At 42.8% G+C, this 6065-nt stretch overlaps 1 long non-coding RNA gene across 1 annotated transcript; it reads right to left on the reverse strand.

The window, feature by feature from the left end:
- Positions 1 to 224: 224 nt before the first annotated feature.
- LOC113963301 lies at positions 225 to 4299 on the reverse strand. Its single transcript, XR_003532727.1, has 3 exons — positions 4195 to 4299; positions 2522 to 2656; positions 225 to 786 (listed from the first exon to the last, which is right to left on the reverse strand). It is a non-coding gene; the product is annotated as an uncharacterized LOC113963301 (long non-coding RNA).
- Between the last annotated feature and the right edge of the window lie 1766 nt (positions 4300 to 6065).

Consider the following 6065-nt stretch of genomic DNA (forward strand, 5'->3'; position numbering starts at 1 on the left):
GATGAAACAATCAAACCCACTCTTTCGCCTGTGTTTGTTCAAGTCAGGAATGATCTAGATGTATATGGAATATTTTTTAAAAACAAATCCCTCACATTACTTAGTATGCTGCATTACTGCATGGTGGAAAAAAAAAAGGCATTGTAATCAATTAGATACTTCAATAAGAAATGGATCTGTCTCTCCTTACCCATTTTCCCAGCAGACGAGATCAGTGTGCTCGGGTCTGGGTTTATTGCCTTGATTGTACATGGACATTTAATCTCAATACTGCAGCAGTGCCTTTCACATCTCCTCCTCCCTTGCTCTATCTGAAACCAAAACTCCTGGAAGCTGAAGGTCAGTCCATGTTGCAGCTACATGAAGATGTGTCTGCATTGCTTCAAATGAAGATTATAACAAAGATCATTTATCCCTTCTTTGAAGAATCTTAAAATGATAAGTGGTGAATTTGGCATTGCTTCTGCCTATGTTTAGTCGTGAGAGACTTATAAATGTAGTTTGGAGGTCATCAGTCTGGATAGTGTCCTCCCCGGAAACCACATTTCAGGGCCTTTTGCTCAGCCGGTGCATCAAGGTTGTCTCAGTTTTCTCAGACTTGCTAAACAAATGGGAGTTTTTCCCACTGAGGCTGTTCTGCCTTCTGTTCTGGAAGAATGAGGCGTGTGGGTAGAAGAAGTTAAGGGCTGCAGGAGTCAGACTGGGAGCTTCATGTACTGCATATGCACACAAATATCCAAGAAGCAACAACCTTGGACTTCAAAATTTCAATCTGGAGGCTGCATACTTTAAAAACAAAATAAAATATTTTAAATTTCCAATACTGCTCTCTGTGATAGCAACCTATATTGAAGGGTCTGTGGTATTTCTGTAATGCAGGATGACTGCATATTTGCAAATTAATGGGTGAAAGGCTCTACATTTGCAATGATATGAGAGAACACAGGACATGTGATGGAATCACTCTGACCAGTATCTGTTCTGTCACTCATCTTCTAGCGATAATAAATGATGGGTCTAATTCAACAACATTCACATCTAGGTTTTATCTATAGAGAAGTCTCAAAAAGTAATCTTCCATTGCCATGCAATGAAACTGGCTGTATTTTTTGATGAACTGTGCTCTAAAAATGTGTCTGTACTTGTTATCACCATGCCTTGGTTATGAAAGCCTAATGCCAAAAAAATGAACTTGCTTACTACATTATCAGGACATGCTGGGGTTTTTTTCTGCTTTCACCATCTGCTTGCTTTCATATGCTTTCCATTACTGAGACAGCATATTACACTGCTAGCAGAATTAGGAGGAATAATTTAGCTCCCAAAACAAACATGATAGTAAATACAATGGGCAACATTCTGCTCTCTCTTCAGCCTGTAATTCACTGAAGTCTGTTTTGTGACACCTAACTGGGTCAAATTATTTTCTTAATCCTAAAGGTGCAGCTCCTATTGACTTCAGTGAGGAAATCTGGGTGTAGATGAAAGAGGAAAGCATCTCACATTATGCCTAACATCTAATCTAATGGAATGAGGGGGTTTCTTCACTGTTGTGGTATGCTACACTTTTGAGCTACTTACTGAAGTAGGTGCAACCTCTTTAAGGCTTATCTAATATACACCACGCATGGAAGTTGCAAGGAAAGGTCTCAACAAGCTGGCGTGCCTGCTGGGTGAGGGCAGCCAGCAACACCAGCTTCACAGAGCAAGAGGCCCTTTGAAAAGCCAGTTGTGAAGGGGTGGCTGAGGAGGGGCTGTGCTCTGCACATGGGCTGGTGGGAAGAGAGGCATCCCAGCACAGCAGTCACCAGCTACTGGGGACTGCAACTGTTTCACCCTCTTATGAAGAAGATCTGAATCCAACAGGCTCTGCTAACTGGCATGTCTTGGGAGCTATCTGGTGCTGAACAGACAGCTGTACCTCGTGCTGGCTTGTGCAGGACAGGAGGGGCTAGACTGAAAGCTGTTTGTGTTGTATGAGTGCAGAATTTTTGTGCTGGTCCAGCAAGGCGGTGGCTCTGTGGAGCAGCCAGAGGAAAGGGAGAGCCAGCCACACCTGGAGGTACATTAGAGAGGGAGGCTCCACAGCAGAATTGCCACACCACTCCATAGTGAACACTAGAAAAGCACCAGCTACACTGTTCAGGGAGTGCAACCAGCTGTAAAGGCAGCACAGGCAGCTGGTGCAAGTGGGTAGCAGCATCACCCACTCTCACCCAGCCCTCTTCAAGGACAAGTACTGGCCTCTAAGGTTATACTTTCATGGAGGGAACAGCTGGTGCCAGAAAAGAGACTTGTTGAGGCTACCACTCCACCAGTGGTGTTGCTACTCCTGTCACAGATGTGTGTGAGTGCTTTTGAGATCATATCTCATAAACCAAAAGTTTTCCAGGGATCACAAACAAGAGTGCAGGATTTCTATTAACAAAATATAAAACAAGAGAATACTTTTATATGCTATACCATGAAAAATACAAGCATGCTAGCAATGTAGTGACTTGGCCACTGCTTTTTTTCTTACACTCAAAGAAAAATACGATTTTGCTGTGTATTCTTCTCTCATCATGCTGAAGAGAATAATGAATGCTTCCATGAATGCTCAAGATGATGCTGCACTCCTTAGTCTCAATCACTTCCACTAGTATCTCCACATTAGCTGAATAAAAAGAAAGTAGCAAGTTGAAGAGGTTCAATCCATTGTGTAGGAAGAGCAACACAGAGAAGGACTTCAAGGTGAAGCTGAACATCTTCTCTTTGTTGCATAATTAGAGAGAATAGAGAAGCACCACTTGTTACCGGCTTATGCACTCTCCATTTTGCCATGTTTACTAAAGATTGTTTTCAGGTTTCACTGTAAAAGAACCAGGTTTATCTCTGAAATGAATTGAGCATATGACTGATGATTCTTTTCATTCATACAGCAACATTTTGAATGTTCTGCATTAAATCATTGAATCATTAAGGTTGGAAAAGACCTCTAAGATTATCGAGTACAATCATTCACCTAATACTACTGTGTTTGCCACTACAACATGTCCCCAAGTGCCACATCTACACCTTTTTTTGAACACTTCCAGGGATGGTGACTCCACCACTTCCCTGGACAGCCTGTTCCAATGCCTGATCACTCTTTCTGTGAAGAAGTTCCTCCTAATATCCAATCTAAACCTCCCCTGGCACAACTTGAGGCCATTTCCTCTTGTCCTATCTCTTGTTACCTGAGAGAAGAAACTGCCCCACACCTTGCTACAAGCTCCTTTCAAGTAGTTGTAGAGAGTGATAAAGTCTCCCCTGAGCCTTCTTTTCTCCAGACTAAACAATCCCAGTTTCCTCAGCCACTCTCATGTGCCCCAAACCATTCACCAGCTCTGTTGCCCTTCTTTGAACACACTCCAGCACCTCAATGTCTTTTTTAAGTGAGGGGCCCAAAACCAAACACAGGATTTGAGATGCAGCCTCACCAGTGCGGACCACAGGGGGACAATCACTGCCCTGGTCCTGCTGGCCACACAATTTCTGATACAGGCCAGGATGCCACTGGCCTTCTTGGCCACCTGCGCACACTGCTGGCTCAGCTGTCGATCAACACCCCCAGGTTCTTTTCTGCTGGGCAGCTTTCCAGCCACTTTGCCCCCAGACAGCCTGTAGCACTGCATGGAGTTGTTGTGACCCAAGTGCAGGACCTGTCACTTCACCTTGTTGAATGTCAACAATTAATTGGCCTCCACCAATTGATCCAGCTTGTCCAGACCCCTCTGCAGAGCCTTCCTACCCTCCATCAGATCAACACTTCCACCCAGCTTAGTGTCATCTGCAAACTCACTGAGGATATACTCGATCCCCTTGTCCAGATCATCAGTAAAGATATTAAACAGGAATGGCCTCAATACTGAGCCTTGGGGAACCCCACTAGTGACCAGCCAACAATTGGATTTAACTGCATTCACCACCACTCTCTGGATCTGGCCATGCAGCCAGTTTTTAAGCCAGCAATGAGTGCACCTGTGCAAGTCATGAGCAGCCAGTTTCTCCAGGAGAATGCTGTGGGAAATGGTGTCAAAGGCTTTACTAGTCCAGGCCAAAAACATCCACAGCCTTTCCCTCATCCACTAAGCAGATCATCTTGTCATAGAAGGCAATCAGGTTAGTCAAGCAAGATATCTGCCTTGTTCAGGTCTTTCCCCTGAATCTTACCTATAAACACTCAACCGTCTTGTCATCATCATTAAACTCTAGACAATCAAAACACTCCCTAACATACAAAGCTACCTCCTGGTTCTCGTTCCTTGCCTATCCCTTTTGAAGGGTTTATAGCCATCCATTGCAGCACTCCAACTGTGTGAGCCATCCCATCATGCTTCTGTGATGGCAACTATGTCATAGTTTTCCTGCTGCACAATGGCTTCCATTTCCTCCTGTTTGTTGCCCATGCTCTGTGCATTGGTGCAGATGCACTTCAGTTGGACTATTGATCCCACCACCCTTTTGAGGGGAGGAGCTCTAATTCCTGTGTGACCACAAGTACTTCCAGTGTTTCTAATATCTCAATAACTCTTGCATTCTTGCTGCCACATGGATGTCCATCACCTACGTCTACTTAGACTGCAGACTGAAGGATCTCTCCAGCACACCTTCCCTCAAACAGTGGCATACTGTCCTCAAGCTTAGCTGTAGTGAGCCTGGTTTTATCCCCTTTCCCCTTCAAATCTAGTTTAAAGCTCTCTCAACAAGACCTGCTAACACCTGTCTGCTTTGGGACAGGTGTACTCCATCTGTTGCCAGAAGGCTTGGTGTCATGTGAAGTGATCTATGATCAAACCCCCAAAATTATGCTTAACAAATTAACCCATGGTAGATAAACATAAATTAATATTCACAGTAAGTAAACTTTCTCGCAGATTTACTTGTGGTGAATAGAACTTGGCTCTAGTCCTTGAAAACCAAGACTGGAAGAGCAGAGCTGAAGCTGTTGTAAATTATTGTTTGCGATGGCAGTGTCATAGACTAGATGTGTATCAATGTGAATTACTGTAAACCAGGAAGGAACTTGCACAAAATGTGCTGCTGCAATAAACAACAGGCTTCTGCAGTCGAAAAGCACAATTGACATCAAGTTCTTGATTCAATAAAACATTACTTTCTTTATGACACACGAGCTTTGCTTTCACAATATTGCCCTACACTGTTTTGTAATAGGATGTTAGAAATGTTACTTCCTTGAGCTATTTGATCCAGTCTCCCCACAGCTGGAGAAGCTACAGGCAAAGGGAAATTAATAGGAAAATTAGGATATTGATATAAAGTGTTATTGTTTTAGCAGGTTTATTTTGACTTCACAACACAAGGAAAACAATTTATCTGGAATATATATGGCTAATAACTCCAGGAAACTTGGTTACCTAATGTAGCATCTAGCTTACTTGCAGAAATTTTAATGGATTCTTCTCTGCGACATGGTAGATCACAAAGATTGCATAAATAAGTAGATCTAAAAATGAGAAACACTGTTGAGGATCTACCTGACAACAGACACCCATTAGAAAACAAATAGCTGCTTCAACTGCCAACATGGTATAAATATTTTCTTATTGGATTGCTTGGTTGTGGTTACTTGCAAATGAATTTGATTATTAAAAAAGGGAAGATAATAACCAGGAAATATTTGAGCTCAGCAAGTTGTATATACCTCCCTGTTGACTTCAAAATATGTCTAAACACATACAAATCAAAAATAGTTAGGGGCATCAGTGCCTTCATTATTCAATCCACTCGAGTTCATCTTGTGAACTGCAAATTAGTTCTTTACATATCTGTCATGACTAGGGTAGGGTTATGAGTGACTCATAATAATAGGTGGATAATGGAGTACACAACAAAGGACAAGGGAAAACCAAGGAGGCTGGTGTCTCTGGCACACCTTAGGCAGGGATGGTATGTGGTGAACATGCTAGGAGCACTCCTTTCCTACAGAGGGGTGGTGAACATTAGAATAGTATTTATACAGCTCAGATATTCCCAATAAAGACCCTGAAATACCTGTTCCTCATACAAGGCAAACAGGTTTC

Source organism: Neopelma chrysocephalum, unplaced genomic scaffold, assembly GCF_003984885.1.
Source record: "Neopelma chrysocephalum unplaced genomic scaffold, ASM398488v2 Primary Assembly neopelma1_24, whole genome shotgun sequence".
Classification (NCBI taxonomy): domain Eukaryota; kingdom Metazoa; phylum Chordata; class Aves; order Passeriformes; family Pipridae; genus Neopelma; species Neopelma chrysocephalum.